Source organism: Ursus arctos, unplaced genomic scaffold, assembly GCF_023065955.2.
Source record: "Ursus arctos isolate Adak ecotype North America unplaced genomic scaffold, UrsArc2.0 scaffold_3, whole genome shotgun sequence".
In the NCBI taxonomy this organism is placed as follows: domain Eukaryota; kingdom Metazoa; phylum Chordata; class Mammalia; order Carnivora; family Ursidae; genus Ursus; species Ursus arctos.
In genome coordinates this window covers 26,017,895-26,035,578 of record NW_026622985.1, presented here as the reverse complement: position 1 = coordinate 26,035,578, position 17,684 = coordinate 26,017,895, and the positions used below count along the sequence as shown (strand labels likewise).

Here is a 17,684-nt window from a genome sequence, read left to right as displayed (position 1 = left end):
CAGTCCAGGACCTTATCAGTCCAGAAACCTCTGCTAGGATTTCACCCCAGGAGCCCACCTCCACACCTGCGCCTCCTACCCAGTCTCCTTCCCTTCCGTGGATCAGATGGAAACTCAGGGAACTTCGTGACCATGTTTCTCATAGTTACTCAAGTAAACAAGTACCTCCCACCCCGTTTCTCAATATTTCAGCTGTGTCAAACTTCCAGAAATTCGAAATCCAGAAAATGGCAGTGCAATCAGAATTGTGGCAAAAAGTCTGATTTCCTAGAACTCTTAAAGAACTCCTTGAGATTTTATAAATACAGCCACTGACTCACACTAGGATGGAAGTAGATAGAATTTTAAATAATTTGGCAGCTAAGATCAATTTAATTTTTCCTTGAGAAAATATACAAACGGGCAAATGTTCCCATCAAGTTTATTTAAAATGCACAGATGAGCACATCCCAATGTTCCACTGACTGTGAAAAAATATAAAACTTTTTGAACAAACTCGATTCCTTAGTTCAATGACTTACATGGTTGCAATATTAAATAATTTTACATGAACAAAACATAGTTTGGGTACACAAAGATGGGTAGTGTAAGTAGGTAACTTCGCTGTTCTTAACAATGACCCCAAAATGTTTGTAAAAGAATAAAGCTGTGAAATAATTATAGTTTCTGAATCTTTCACCAAATACGAAGAATTCCAGGCTGAAAGAACCACTTTGGTCTTGTATTTTTTTCTTTTTCCTTGAAGATATATGTACTTGTCTTGGGTTTGCTAGTTATTAAAAATGATGGGAAGCTGTATTATGGCCTTAAAAAGGAAATTAATGATATGTAATATATAGTTCTAAGTAACAAGTTCCAAGACTCGCAGACCCCTGTGCTTTCTCTCAGTCTCCACTGCTAGTTTAAGGGCCCAAGAAGGCTGAATTTCGAGCTGAACGTGTTCCTAATAGGAACCATAGAGATAAATCATCTTTGAAAGATTTTGCTTTCTGCCTTTTAGATGTTCATGATGGTAGTCAGGGTGTAACTGATAATCACCTCCTCGAATTATAAAATCAAGTTGGACAATTATTGAGTGAAGTAATAGCTGCACAGACTTGTTTATTTCTAAGATAATACAACTTGTAGAACCTGACATAATCATAATCATCATTTTAAAGGAACAGAAACACAAATCACAAGCCTGCCTTTCATAAATAAATGGTAGAAATTATTTTGCAATCTCCTTATGCATCATGTATTAATCAACAAACCAACAATTAAGAACATAGACTAATATTTTGCTCTCCTAATGGTGGAAGTTACAGAGCATGGTTCTATACGTAATTTTGTATTAAATGCTGTTTCTAAGAATATTATAGTTTCATACAAAGTGATAAGAAATGAGCCTATGACATATACAACTTCAGGTTAGTTTGGATATCAGGTTCCAAAGCTTTAGTTGTCAAACCCCTGAGGACAGTGAGAGGAGAGGAGAGGTCGTGAGCCTCCCAGCACAGAAACCAGAGAGCCAGCTACAGAGTAGGACCAAGGTGACGATAGGAGAAATGTGGATCTCAAGGGAGCCCCAGCTTTTTTACTGCTTCAAGCAACCATTATCTGGCGTCTGTGTCCACAGAGAGTGACTGCACCAGGAAGCGAACCAATCACTCCCCTGATTGCCAGACCAAAGGGTCCGGTTGTACTTAGAGTTGTATGAGATACTACTCGCTTCTTGAAATTCTCTCTCCTCCCTTGGATCTTGTATGCTGTATCTTGGTTTATAGTTTCTTTGTTCCTCCTGGGCTCTTTTTCCCCTGTCAGACAGTGAAGTGTTACTGTTCTCTTGAGTTACTTCCTCAGCCAACTTCTGTTCTTGAATTTTCTCTTGCTGAATAGTCACATCCAGTCTCACAGCTCCAATCGGAGGTTTTCTCTGGAATCCAGAGGCTGGTTACTGCCAAACAACAACCCCTAGTCCATCACTCCTGACCTCTTCTCACACGTCCTGTTTTCTGCCTTACATCTCCGTGGTATCTCCTACGGGAACTTCATGTTCTACTTGTCCAGAATTTAATGCAACATTTTGTATGTACTGTTGTGTTTTCTATCTTATTTTTGGTTCCAACGAGTACCCTGCAATCCAGGCAGGAAAACCGGGAGATGACTTCTCCTTATTTAGTCATCTCCAAATAATGACCCAGACCTGCTGATTACATGTTTATACATATGTTCCCTTTTCCCAATCACTGTTGCCATTCCCCTGAAAATCATACATTCTTTTTCCTGGATCACTGCAGCAACCTTCTAGCCCCAAATTTCCCCTTCTCAAATACATCCTCCTCAGAGCTGCCAAAGTGATTTATATAAAACACAAATACAAACATACTGTACCTCTGCTTCAGCTCATCAAAAGCCTCCCATTAAGAAAGGGATATAGTTAAAGTTTTTGGCACACTATCCAAGGCCTCTCCCTAATCTTACCTTTTCCTAGATCCCCAGCCTCATCCCTCCCCACTCCCCATTCTGCTTCCAATCCCTGTTTTCCTTCTTTGCTGATCTATTTCCTTGCCCCTGCCTCCAGCCTTTTATCTTTTAGAAAGTTCCCACTTGTCTTTTAAGTTCAAGAAAGGTCTTACTTCTTCTTGGCAACTTCTGATCTATCCCCCACTTCCTTCCCAGCAGGGATTGATACTCTTAGCAATCAATAAAATTTACTACTGTCCGTCACTTTATTAAAGTAAACATCTTCACTTTTTGACTTCCAGTTCATGCCTACCAAAACTGACTTTTACTGGTCCATCCCACTGAAGCTAGTAGGAAAAGCCAATCAATCAACAATTTTGAGACTTTGAAAATAGAGTTTCTGAGGCATCGGACTGTGTCGGCGCCTTCACCGTATGTTTGGAGCACATGTGAGCACCAGTTTAGTTTCTTCCTCATTATGTGTCTTAGCAAGTTGTTTGACCTCTCTCTGTCTTGCATTCTGTATCTATAAAATGGGTATAACAATGTCATCTATCTCAAAGTTTGTATGATGTGTAAACACATGGAAACTGCTTGGCACAACTTCTAGTCCATCATCATCATCATCATTATTACTGTTATTATGAAGGGTTGACGTACATAGTAAATGTGTCAGTATAGGTATGCAAGTTTTCCTGTAAGCAACAAATAAATCTTTTCTTGAACACTTGACCCTGATGGAGATAAAATGGATTTGTTTGAAAGCTAGATATAAATTTTTCACTTACTAAGTTAGGATTCCTTCTAAAGAATGGCAATATAATAGTTTTGGACTATAATACAATAATATAGATAAATATATTAGATGTTCCAAGTATCTTATTTAGGCACAAGGAAATCCTCCCATTTAAAATATGTATTTTCTTGCCCATCTTAAATAATTTTATTTTGAAGATAATGTAATAACAACTCTGAAATAACATTTTTATACATAGTTTGTGGAAGTTTCTTGGCCTTTACACTGCGTTCCTGATTCATAAAATTAAACCTGTATGTTGTTGTTCTTGCTAAGAAAAGTATTTTTCCCTAAATTTAAAAAAAAAAAAAAAAAAGCACTTACGTTGTCCCAGAAATACAAATCATTGAATGAATTGGGGTATTATATAATTATTTTGTTTTCGTAGAAAATAAAAAACAGAAACAAGAACTTAATTACATAATGAAAGGGATATTTTAATCAAAAGCGTACTACCAAGTGTCAGTCTATGGATAATTGTTAAATTGGAAAAGTTGTCTTTCTTTTCTTTTCCTAAATGAGTATTTCAACTAATAGAGGCAGAGTGCCAGCATATTATCCCTTTGTCACCTCAACTGGACCCATCTCCCGTAGGCTGATCCCTTTCCTTAAGATCTTTTCCTTCCCATATTGTCCAGCATGCATGTCTGATCAATGCTTATTCTCTCCATGACTTTTCTGCATTTTGACTAGATAATGTAAAATAACTTCTGAGTCAATATCTTAAACCTCAAAAGTAACATACAGATTTTATAGCACAGGTTTTTGAACACATAATGAAATGACAATGGTATATTTCAATGGGTTGGGAAGGTCATGTTTTGGAAAGGTGAGCTCTCTGGCATCTTAAATTTGAGTATATCTAGAGGTGACAATTCAACTCCCTCGTCCCCTCAAGATAATATTATTTCTGTTAACACAAAATGTGTTATTCTTTATAATAAAAAAGGATTAAAATTCTTCCACATCTTACTAAAAAATCTTAAGTACTAATTTATATGAGTAACTTCTAATTTTATAGAGAAATATTTCTAGAAACTATGGAATCAGATGGATGGCCACAACATAGAGAATTTGTACTGCTATTCCAACATGCTTCCGTCATTGCTAAGATGGTAGGGTGGTGAGAAGTGAAGTAATTTTGAAAGTAAGAGAATAATAAAGGAGTAAAATATTAGCCAATAATAAATAGCCATGATTGTCTTAAAAGTGCCTACTGGCCATACAAATACTATTTTAAGATTTATTAACATTGTAAAAAAAAAAAAAGGTTTTGGGGGTTACTCACACTTTTTGTAATGAAAACTGTTATTTTCTCAAAAGCTTGGGATGGAACATGGCAGATGTTTACAAAAAATGAAGTCACCTTCCTGGAGAATGGTAGTACCAGGTATTTTCCCAGTTTTACAAGGAATCATGGCAAATCTCAAAGTGTGGGAAATCTATCATCTAGATGTTTTATTTACACTGGCAATGCCCCATTTACTTCTGAGGCATCTGGGAATAGTATAATTATTTGTATGACCAAAATTGCAACTAATGAGAGTCTTCTATTTTAATAAAATACATTAAGAAAATGTAACTTTATCATATATCTACTTTTTAAGAATTTGTAAAATGGTTTCATAAGAGTTTGCCAATAATTAGATTAATACTAAGATTTTAAATTTTGAAGGTGTGTTCCATCCATTTCAAAAGTAATGAGAGGAATTAATAATGAACCTTTAAATCTCTATACTAATACATCTTATTTTGTTTTTAATCCTTTAACCATGCACTGACCTCTGTCCTCGAATATGTGTTTTGACTGTTAATGTGACAACCTATTTTAGTCCAGGAATTCTCAAATATATTTCATATAGCCAAATCTTGTCTTATAAGTACTCAAATGTTAAATGTTAGAAACTTTAATTTTTAGAAATTATAATTTCTAAAATTTCTAATTATTTAGAATTATTAGAAAACCATTCAGTCCTAAATCATTTCAAGGAATTTAGGATATCTAACACTAATATGGGAATAGAATGTATGGGAGTCCCAGGAACTGGCCTCCAGTAGGGAGGGACTCTGGCTAAGGCGTGTTCTAACCAATTTTTTACTTGAGGGAGCCATAGTTTATGTTGATTACATTAGTCTCCTGACCAGTATTGATGCTACACCCTATAACCCCTTGAGCACCTCCAGTCCTTAACCCTACCATCTCTACACTATCCCTCCTGGCCTACTTTTGTTTTGTTTTATCATTCTTTTTTTTTTTTTTTTTTAAGATTTTATTTATTTCTTTGACAGAGATAGAGACAGCCAGCGAGAGAGGGAACACAAGCAGGGGGACTGGGAGAGGAAGAAGCAGGCTCATACCGGAGGAGCCTGATGTGGGGCTCGATCCCATAACGCCGGGATCACACCCTGAGCCGAAGGCAGATGCTTAACTGCTGTGCCACCCAGGCGCCCCTATTTTATCATTCTTATTTAGCCTAATTACATCCTGTTGGTCAGTCATTCTGATCATTCTGCATGCTCTTTCACTTGATTATCTTTCTTCATCATATTTGCTTAAGACACCTAACCCTGTGATATCCACCACTTTCTACATTTTGGCTAATAAATCTCAACACTTCCAGATGCTCAGGTCTGACTCAGCTGTTTACCTCATATCTCATATTCATTTGATAAGCAAATCCCATCAGTTCCACTTACAAAATATGTCCAGAATCCAAATCATTTCCCTGCACCTTCAATACTGCGTCTCTTCGCCAAGTGAACTTCATCTTGTTCCTGAAATCTCCTAACAGCAATTTCAGGTTGACCACTCCTCCCTTTCATGCCCCAGTCAATTCTCAATATAAAAACCAGAGTAATCCTTTTAAAAATGTAATGTAGATTATGTCTCCCCTCTGCGTCAAACGCTACAGCTTCTTTTATTACTGGAGTAGAAGGCTGCCCTTCCTGCCTCATCATCTGTCAGGTCCCATCTCCCATTCTGTATTCTCCTGTGCTCCTCTGCATGCGGCCGGCCTCCTCCTGGTCCTCAGGTCTCCTTGGCTGTTCCCAGATCAGCCTAGAAGTGCTCCCTGGTGCTTCAGGGCCTTTGAACTCATTCTCTTGGCCTAGAATGCTGTTTCCCTGGGAGGTTAGGTTGGACTGAGGATAGAGAATGGCTTGTTTACTCACCTCCTTCAGGTCTTTCATTGTCTTTAATTATCACCTTCTCAGGAAATCAATACTGACCACAGGATTTAAATTTTAACATCTCCATAACCTACCCTTTCTTGATTTTTTTTCCCCTCTATTTCATTTATTATCTACCACAATGCAATCTGTTTATTTATTCTGTTTGTTGTCTTTTTCCCTTCCAAAAGCTCCATTAAGTCATTTGTCTATTTTATTCACGGTTGATTTATTTTTAGTCACTAGAGCAGTGCTTGAATATAGGTTTTGCTTAACATACACTTGTTACATAAATTATGGCTCTTCTACAGTGATTAGGCTTCTTTTTTTTTAAACTTATTTTTTCAGGAAAAAAAAAAACCAGTCAGTTTTTAACCATCATAATTAGTAAGTGTTTAGCCTCTGGAATCTGTGTTCAGTTTTTGGCTTCACTTATTACCAGCTGCATGACCATAGAGAAAATAACAATATCCACTTCACAGAGTGGTTGTAATACATTAATGGCGATCCGGCACGTAGAGTGTTTTCCAGAGTTCCCGGCCAGAGTAAGCACTGGTTGTGGTTATCCAATGCTTTTATTAAAATGGGTTAGGTGGGCAGGTAGGTGCAACTGTATATCCTGTGTGCTGTATCTCATGAAATCTGCTTACCATTGTGTTAGATGTAAAGTGCTATTGCATCTGCGAACTCCAGAAAGATCTGGACTCCTCCAGACTTCCAGACTGAAGACAGGTATGGGAGGGTTAGTGTTTTCTCTGGAGTTGTCTCATGTCACGTGTATACTGGGGATATCTTAATTTATTCTGCAGTGACTCACACTCACCAGTATTTATTGGAAATGTAAATAAACCTATAAATTATGGTGAAAACGATTAGGGAACCATAAGAAAAATTTAAAAGAACAAGAAATCGTCTCTGACACCCAGGCCAATGCAGACACAACAATGAGTCCCACAGGGCATTCCAGGCTCTCGGGATCCCCGAAAGTCCCCAGGGTTTGCCTTTTCCATCTGGGTGTGGGCCTGTGACTCAGGCTGAATCACTACCACATAACCAGTCCAGCTGTTTCCATTTTCAGAGCTGGGAGTGCTTCCTTGGCCTCCAGGTTGTCAAAGGTAGTCATTTGCAGTGCTTTTAAAACTGTTGAAGTGACTTCTGTCTTAGAAAAGCAAAAAATAAATTCTGCCCTGTTTTTAGACTTATGAACCCACCTGGGAGCCCAGTCCTAAATTACAAAAAGGAAAAAGTTACTCCAGCTCTCCATTTAGAGGAGACTCTTTTGCTTTAACAGCACATTCTAACATGGGAGAAAAAGAAAAGAGAAACATCAAACGCTGTAAGAAAGCAACTTCAAAAAAAGTCATTGGTCACAATTTAGGACTTTAGGGACAAAAGGAACCAGAATTCATCTAACAGAGTTGTAGAGGATTGTTAGTAAATATATTTACATGAAAATACATTTATTTTGGAAAAACACTTTATTACTGTTTGCAGAAGATTTTGTAAGGTAGTTTGTGGTAAAGTATTTAAAGCTAAAAGTGCTAGAGATGAGTTAGATCAGCCTCTGGCTTATTTCCCAGAAAATATAATATTCTGTAAAGGAAAGCATTATAATCAGTTTCTTATGCTACTCATTCAGGTGTCTCATGTTTTACTGAAATTTAAACCAGATCTTCAAAGAGAAACCTACTTAAAATGTAAAGCAGTAAGACCAGATACCAATAGGAGGTGAATGGTTTTTCTGTGTATGAGAATTTTAGATGCATGAAATTTGTAACTTTCATAGAATTAGTAGAAATAAACTATAACATAATATTGATAGATTTATAAAATTAGTACATACTTATTAAGGGAAAGGGGGCTCAATTTCACTCTAGATAACATAATCAGATAATCCTGTTCTGATTTAAAAGCTAAACCAGATTAAGGAAATGCTCATCACTGAGCTAGGCACAGACCCGTGCTTGGTAGATGTTGTATGAATAAATGAAGAAAATCAGCTGTTAACCAAGCTGAGAATGAGATAAGTAAAGAAGATTGAGAGGCTTAAAAAAAAAAAAAAAAAAGCAGCCTGAAATGAATTGCGCATGTAGTTAGTTAGGCCCATATTAAAGATAGTCAAATGATATATAATGGGATCCAGTTATTTTTGTTTTTATTAAATTTTTTTTCAACATCCAGGACCAGTTTATTTTCCTTTTTTCTCTCTTGGGAAGTCCAATGGGAGAAAACCACAAAACGCCAGAAGGCCTCCAGTTGGGGTAGGGCACGATGGCTCTGGACTAGGTGGGTGGTCATTCCTGCCCGACGTTGTGGCTGATATTGGCGGTCCCACCTTTGTATCTGACTTTGGCGCTGTTCTATCAGCTCTGGGTTCTGCTGTTTCATCTGAGAGAACTAACTGCTAGCTCTCCTGGATGAGACTGGCCAGGTCTTGTCAGCAAGGGGCTGGTGCCAGAGTCCCCAACGGGTTTGGGGCTTCCCGAAGTCATTTTGGACAGGAGCTGTTGAACTTGGAGATTGCCTGTGAGGTTTGGTGCCCTACTCAGGAAGCGCGGGTTGTGCAGCACGCCGGCGAAGTCCAAGCTACCGACACCTCCCGTGGGGTTTGGCACCTATCCCAGCTTCTTTCTCTGTCTTTGGGATTCGGCTTGCACGTCAAATGCCGGGATCCAGCTTGGAGGCCCTGTCGCAGGAAGCCCCGGCCACGGTGTACTGGTCCGCCAAAGAAAGCGCTGCGAGCACCTGCTGTCTGCCTCACTGTGGGTGAGGGGCAGGTCTGTGCAGGCGGTGGCCGGGGTCCTGCCCCGCGCCGGTAGTGCCGGGTTCGCACAGGGCCGCAGCCTTGCTACAGAACTAGAGGCGTTGGCCCCATTGAGCGCGATGGCTTTCCCATAGAAGTGCACCCAGCTATCATCTGCTCATTTCTCCCTTCAGTTTTGAGGCGTTCAGCCTCAGCTCAGTCTTCTGAAGGTGTTTTTCAGCTTCTGTGGCTTCTCCTAGCCGGCTTCCGGGCTGCTTCAGATAATTCCAGAAGAGCCTGAGGGAGTGTGAAGTCACTGTCCTCCATCTCACACGGAAAGCAATCTCAGGCACTGGGTTGGAATACACAGGAGGTTCAGGAATGTATATTCTTGTGCTTTTGAAGTTATTTGTAAAAGATACATAATTTAAGTAGCCGAGATGAGCTCATTGCTAAGAGAATTAAGATAATGTACCCTGGAAAACTGATTATTATTTCTTATTTTGTGTCTTTGCTCTATAGCGTAGGTAGGTTCTTAAGATGGATTTTGTACCAGCAGGATACATTTGCAGTGATTTTCACAGTGACTGAGGGACACCACCAGCATTTGGCAGCTAACAGCCAGGGATGATAACCATACGGCAGTATAAGAACTGTTTGGCACAAGGACAGATCTCTCATAACTTTGAAATATCTTGCTTATCATAACTTTGAATTATAATTGAAATATTTATAATTATCTGAACCTAGAATCATTGTTTTTTTATATATAAACACGAAAGTATTCGGGGCATGTTTTTAATTCTACCAGATTTTCTAAGAATACAACTGCAGTATAAATGGAAGTGTTAAGTTTATGTGTTTATTTATTTGTATTTATTACCAAGGCTGTAATCCCAAAATACAGTGAGAATTCTACTATCCTTCTATTTAAGGTCCAGAGTAGAATTAGCCCTAGTGACCTTTTTCCTGATGTTGTTCCTTAGAGCATCCTTCCCTATTAACAAGGGGTGAGGAATATTGACCTGAGTAAAAGAATATTTTTCAGTAAGGTTTAGAGAAGAGCTGCTATAAACTGGCCACCCCAGGCATCCTTTCCCCTGGTGTTGCAAAATCTTACAAGGACAAAGGGACCTCCCAAGAAGAGGTAATCACAAGCTCATCCTCACCATACCAGCCTAAGGGAAAAGGAAGCAATTTAGAAAGAGAGGAGAATCCAAACAGAGCGCGCTCCATACGGCAGAGCTTGTAACCCCTTAGTTCCTCCCTGGGAAAACTCTTCCAGCACAACGGCCTACTTTGTCCCTCTATCAATACCGAGAAAGAGAGGCTTAGCGCAACTCCTATGGTGTATAGCCAATACTTACAATAATTCACTAGAGCTATTTTAAACTATTTTAAAAATCACAGGCTGCCTTAACCTGTGGGCTATAATTTGATGACCTCTATTCTCCAGCACAATAATCTTCCATACGGTGATTTATTTATTAATTTTTTTAAATGTAGAAGTAATAGAAGATTTGAGAAGCAAAATGTAGCTTTGCAAATAGAGTGGATCTGGTCTCAAACACCTGCAAATCATATTGAAGACAATAATAAAAGACAATAAAATAAGATAATCATGAAAGGAGAAGAAATGTCCTTTATTACGTATGTAATATATACTTGTAGAATATATTCAAAATTATAAAGGAGAAATTTAGAATTATGGAAACAATTTCCTTCAGAGCAAAACACTGTTAAAGTCTATTTAGCAAGATATTTTTGTATATGTACAAATGTGACCTTATGTACAACTTTATATTCTAATTTTCCCACCCAATTTTATTTCATAAACTTTGTATGTATTATTAAATGGGCTTCCAAAAACATGATTTTAAATGGCAACCTAAAATTCTAACATAAGGCTGTGTCACATTTTATTAGATCTTGTTATCTTGACGGACCAGTGGAAAATGCAATAAGGATAAGTGAAAGTTCAGAGAATGAATAATGATTACTCAGTTTAGCACGTTAAACCTAAAAAAAGAGTGGCTGCAGGCGTACCTAATTATAGCTTTGAAAAGATGAATAAGGGCATCATTTGAAGAAGCACTTCGAGGGAGGGTGGGTACGTTTATATTTGAAGGGGAGACACCTAGGTATATTTTTTCATTGTAAAGTTAATGGATATTTAGAAAAGCATCTTAAAAAATAGCCATAAGGAGTTTGAAAAGTCTCAATTCTTCCCCATATGCTCCTGAAATACAAATAGAGGTTCCACACATCTAGACAAAGGAGAGCATGTTGATACCTACTGTCATCATAATTCAAGACAGTAAGGACTTACTGAGCTGCTGCAAAGATGTTCCTTGTACATTGCCTGCATGAAAAAAAAACAAAAATAAATAGTGTGAATAGGATGGTTCCTCCTGCTTGAAAGTAACAAAAATCTTTATAGCAATGTTATGGCAGAGATGATATGTCAAATACAAAAGCACCAAAATGAATTTTGTAGTTGTGTTGGCCTCTTGCAAAAAATTGTACCATTTCCAATTCTGATTTTCCCTCACTTATTGTTATGAGTAGAAAATATCACACCAACATTTCTTATTATTAGAAAAGTAATGTATTGTCTTCCGATATAGAGATGAAAGAAAACAGAGTAGATCAGTGAAAATTTAATCATTTTTAAATTGTCTAAATTCCAAAAATATTGGAAGCTTTCTTTAAATTTCCTAAATTTGTTAAGGGACTGTGTGTGTTTGTGTGCATGTGTATGTGTGTATCATTTGTTACTAAATGTAAAGCTATTCTTGGAATTTCTTCTGTGAGAATTGCCTTATGGAAACATATTTTAATAAAAGATCCGTCAGTAACTATGTAAAGCTAACACTCTACAGTGGTGTTCAAGGTACAATTATGAATACTTTTATAAAAGAATGTCATTTCATTTATAAAAACAGCAAATTTTTAGGTCAGATGTAACTTTAGTCACAACTTGGTTAGAGTCTACCCACAGAACACAAGAGCAAACTGCCCTAGCTTGAAAAGAGACAATCTTGAATAGAGACAGTCTCAAAAAAATTATAAAAATAGCCAAAGTGAATATGACCAAACTATTTTTTTTTGCATATATAGATCTTAAAATTACCTTTTTTATTATATCTTTTTTTTTTCAAAAGATTACTGATAACTGATTGGAAGCCTTTTAAAATGGAAAGTGCCTCTCAAATGGTAAATTATTACAAAACAGCTGTTTAAAGAATAGAATGAATGGCAAACAGGAGGTGACTCATGTAATATGAAATGGACATTTATAATTTCCCTTTAAGTACTATGTGCCTCTCTTGACTCAGGGTGCATTTCTATCTTGTATGTGCCTTATAGAACAAGGCAATAGAATATGGCAAAGGTGAAGGGATGTACATGTTGATATGTATTGATTGTGTGACCATGTTATATGAGATTGTACTGCCCATCTTGTTGGAGTCTCTTTATCCCTTGCTCACTTTGACGAAGCTGGGGACTATGTTGAGAAATCCCACATGATGAGAATTTATGGGGGCCTTCTAGGACTGAGGACAGCCTTCAGGGACAACCTGTAAGAAACTGAAGCCCGTGTCCTACAATCACAAGATGCTGAATTCTCCCAACAACCTGAGTTAATTTGGAAGTGAATCCTTCCCTTATAGAGTCTAGGATGAGACATCAGCTCTGCCAGAAACTAGGATTGCAGCCTTGTGAAACCCTAAGCAGAAGACCCAGTTAAGCCATGCCTGACTCCTCCCATAGAAACTATAAGATAATAAATGTGTCCTCAACCCTTAAGTTTGTGGTAATATTATTCTCAGCAATAGATAATATACTTACGTAGAAAAAAACATGGTTGATGTGTCAAGATTTCTAAAGTTGTTGTGAAAAGAATATTGATAATTATTTTTTTTAAATGTGCTCAAAGCATTCTTCTCCTGAGGATTAAATGTTTGTAAAGTAGGCAATTGAAAAGAAGTGGGTCTTTAAATCGACAGAAGGAAATGGTCATAGGACATGTTAAATCTTGATGTAAGAGTTGCATGCTCTTCGTTTCTTTGTTTTTGTTTTTGCTTGTTTTTTAATTATTTTATTTTATTATTATTTTTTTTTTAATGAGAGCTGAAAAATGAGTAGTGATTTAGTGACATGGAGAACATCGCTCACGTGTTTTGGTGAGGTGATTGGAAGGGTAGCCTGACTATAGGTAGCAATTTGAAAAGAGAGATGAAGAATAGAAAAAGAGAGTAATGGGTATATTTAAAAATTGCCATAACAGGAAAGAGGATGATGAAGAGATACTACTGGGGATGTGGTTTTAGAATGAAGGTTGCTGTTATTTTTTTTTAAGGTGGAGAGAATTGAACACATTTAAACATTTACTTCAAGAGCGATTGAAAGAGAGAAGAAATATCGATAATGTAAAGCTCATTAAAGGCTGAAGGAAAGAATCCAGTGTACAGTTGGATATAATAACAGCGGGTGAAGGAGGGACATCACATCTGGTTTAACCAGACTGAAGAAAGAGTTCGAGGTAAGTTTCTAGCCTTTTCTGTGAAATGGGCATCCAGATATCTGCTATGACTGAGGGGAAATGGGTTGGGGGGGTGTTGGTGTGGGCAGTGGGGTAGTTTACACATTTGAGAAGAAAATCTTTGCAAGAAAGTACTGAGACAAGAGGAACCATGAGTTTATCAGTAAAACTTCCTCAGATTGCTGGGGAGTACAAAGAGCCCAACTGCATTAGTATCTGCATCTTTAATTTAACATCCTTCCTCCCTGCCATGACTTTCTGCAGCAATGCCTAGCTACTTTGGGTTTAGTCCTGGAGAAAACAGGTAATCAGGTTAATCCAAGGTTGAAGTTTTGCCAGATGGTTGAAGAATAAAAAGAGAGGTGTAGGAGTTTAGTTTATTGGCAATAGTGTCATTGAAAAGGGGAAATCTTAGAATCAAAGCAGGATAAAGAAGGAAGTAAAGACAGAAGAAGGCTGACGAATGGGAAGAAAGTCAAAAGGTGAGTAATCTAAAAGTCTTGATGAGCTATATAGCAGGGGTTGTAGATTTCAACCCACAGTTGGTCTGGTCCTGTTTTTGTACAGCCTGAAGCTTTAAAAAGTATTTTACATTGTTAAATGGTCGAAAAAAAATCAAAGGTATATAATACTTTGAGACATGTAAAAATTGTAAGAAATTCAAGCTTCGGTGTCCATAAAAAAAGTTTTATGTTTTGAATACAGCCGTGCCCATTTGTTTACATATTGTCTACAGCTGTTTTTGCACTTTGATGGCAGAATTGAGTGGTTGTGACAAAGAGTGTATGCATACAAAATCTGAAATACTTGTTGTCTGGTCCCTGAGATAGAAATAGAAGGATTAGAAGGATTAGAAATCAAAGGAGTGAGAAATTAAACTTGTGGCAGATGAGTTTTGCTCAGAGGTTGGCTGCAGAATTAACACTTTTCAAAACAGAGCAAATTTATAGTAAAAATGTCCAAATTGTAACCATGAGATTGAAACCTAAAAAGAAGCTCGTTGATGATTAGAAGGTCAAGGAATTGAAAGTGTTGTTGGGCAAATCTGTTATTTGAATACTGAAATATCTAGAATTCATGATATAGGTGCCATAGTCTTTGATGAAAAATTGGAAGTAATTAAGAGGTGGTAGGCAGAGAGTGGTTAGTTCAAAAGGTTTAAGCTCCACAATTACAGAGCTTTTTAAAAGGAGAATGAGTACTTGCCTTTGAGAAAGATGGGTATTGAACATGATGCAGTCTGTGGCTCCTGTCTCCCCTCTTGTAGACCAGAGTGGTGGGAAACCCACAGTATCCTGTTGTGGGGAGGAGAAGATGAACTTGGAAGCCCTGTTCTCAACAAAACAAGGTCTTGGTCACTGCTAAAAGGAACAAAAGTTTATTTTTAGGCAAAATTTTCATTATATCAGGGGTGTATATTAGTGCCAAAAATAATTTTAAGTGATCATCTTACTTATATTCAGCACACAGCATGATGATTTAAGATGTTTTTCTTCAAATTTCCTCTAGACTAGGTTTATCTTGAATTGAGTATATCCTAAAAAAAAATTGTAAGTTCAAAAATGTATACCTAGTATTTTAATTATTGTTTCAAGTGCTTTAGTAAGGTATAATTGACAATAAAATAGACATACTTAAGATGTACACTTTGATAACTTTTGACACATGTACACATATACTCGTGAAACCATCACTATAAATCCAGATGGTGAATACATCCGTCATCCCTGAAAGTCTTCATGTTTAAACATCCATTTCCGCTAATAATAAAACTTTACCTAATTTTTAACTTGAAGTATCTGGTATATTTCCTTTCATTCATTTATTCTTTTATTCTTCAATAATGAGTAAATGAGTACATTGAGATGAATGCGTTGAGATGAGTATATACGTTCAGGTTTTTAACAGTAATGCCCCATAAGCTAGAGTATACACATTATCAAAAACAAATATCATTATCCCAACATGTGAGTAATAGATATTTTTTAATCTCCTGATAAATAAAGAAACAAGTCCCTCAAATAAATGAAATTACTCTAAGGCACAGGTTTTATAAAATATTTTGCTCTGCAAATTTAATTTTTCAGCCTAGTTTTCAAAAGCATTTTATACTCCTTTAAATTCTGACCTTGTCCCAAATGTGTTAAAGAGTGTTCCTATATTGATTGTAGGATATTAGCTCTCCTTTATTCTGAGAGGCTAGGTTGTCTTTCTGCAAAGGTCATTCATTTTAATGGGAGTGGAGAGGTATTGGATTGCCTACTACCTGTATCTCTTCCACAGTGCACAAAAGGCATCCCATATCCACAGAATGCCTCAGAATATATAGAACATTAGGAATGACACAGAGCCAAGTTATTTAGATCTTGAAAAATCAGTTATCCTTTTTGTAATGTTAGTTCCAGAAGTACCTAATAAGAGATAGTTCTTATAGAACTATAGAGAAAAATATTTTAACCCATTGTTCAAATGGTAGCAATTTTTTTAAAAAATGTAATGTATTTAGAGACCTTCATGCAGTTCTTTTCATACCTCTCCAAAATTGAACTAGAACTTATTTAAATATTTTAACATGCTAATGTTAATACAAAAACAATAGAAAATTCTATAAATGTTTGTATTAAAGTTTTATGATTGTATCAGTTTCGAAATACTTATTCACTTAAGCACACTCATTGTATTTGTCTCCATTACAGATGCTAGAGAATAATGCTCAGAAAAAGGTAATTAAGGGCACTCAGCTACATAGGATTAACACAGGATTCAAAATATGGCTTTTTACCCTAAATATTATTCTAAAATTTTTTTCCATGTAAAAACATCATATCACGATATTTGTAGATGGTTGCAATATGAGAAATTAGGGTTTAACATTATGAATTATAATTATGTAGTGTTTGCTTTCTTAGTAATTACATCTTTTTAACTTTTTGACTTGCAATACAAATGTAGAGTTATTATGATGTATGACTTGGAGTTTTAAGGGAAGAGCTTTATAGGCAGAGGAAGTAGCAGGTGCAAAGGCTCTGAAATGAGAGCGTGCTTAGTCAGGCTGAGAACTATCAAAACAGTCAGTGTGGTTCCCATGGGGTGAGAGAGAGGAATGATAGATAAGGCAGAAGACATAGCAGAGGCTGGATCAAGAAGAACCTCACAGACCACTCTAAGGCGTTGACTTTTATTCTAACTGATAGGGATTAGAAAGGGATTGGTGGGAAGATACCTAGACATTTCCATTTCCTGAGATGGGGGTAGTAGGTTTACATATCGAGGGGCAAAGAACAAGTCAGAAACTGAAAGTTCTGCTTTGAACATGTTTATTAAACATCCAAGTGGACATATCTAGAAGGCAATTCAATATCCAAATCTGTTGAAGATAGTGAAGGGGTTGAGTTTTTTGATGTGAATTTGGGATCCTCAGTACACAGGTTTTATGAAAAGCCCTGGTCTTAAATGAGGTTAGTAGAGTGCGTACCAGTAAGGATTCAATGGAAGAAGTGGAACCTTTACGAGATATATGTGGATTTGTTACAGGGATTTAACTCCACACATTTGTGGAAGCTTGATAATAGGTAAGGCTGGGAGATATCTTCGTGCCCAGTGCTAGAATTTGAAGTGCGTGGGGGAGGCAGTTAGAAGAGAGGAAGAGTGTAAAATGGGGGAGGGGAGGGGAATAACAAGCTGGAACCCACAGGTAAGAACTTGAATCCAGCAAAGACAGACCGAACTCAGTGTCAGCTCTTGTTGCTTCTGACCTTCATGATGTGGGTGTCCAGGAGAAGTCAAGCCCCTTAGTTATGGAGAGTAACACATACACTTGACTTGGGAGACAAAAAAGCTGAAGGAGTTTCCCTGGAAGGTGGAGTAGTTGCAATTGCAAATAAATGACTGTATGTGTGTTACAAAACAATTGCTGGGTTTTTTTTACACCTTTCAAATCTCCCAATAGTTTCCTATTTGGCCCAGCCTAACTGGAAAGAGATAAG

General features: G+C 37.1%; 1 protein-coding gene across 1 annotated transcript in view; it reads left to right on the top strand.

The window, feature by feature from the left end:
* The first annotated feature begins 13,536 nt into the window (after positions 1-13,536).
* The window catches only part of SEMA3E (semaphorin 3E), a 255,930-nt gene continuing 251,782 nt past the window's right edge, over positions 13,537-17,684 (top strand). The window contains exon 1 of the mRNA XM_057304254.1: positions 13,537-13,698. The gene's annotated coding sequence lies outside the window, so the exon portion shown is untranslated. The remainder of the gene's footprint in view (positions 13,699-17,684) is intronic.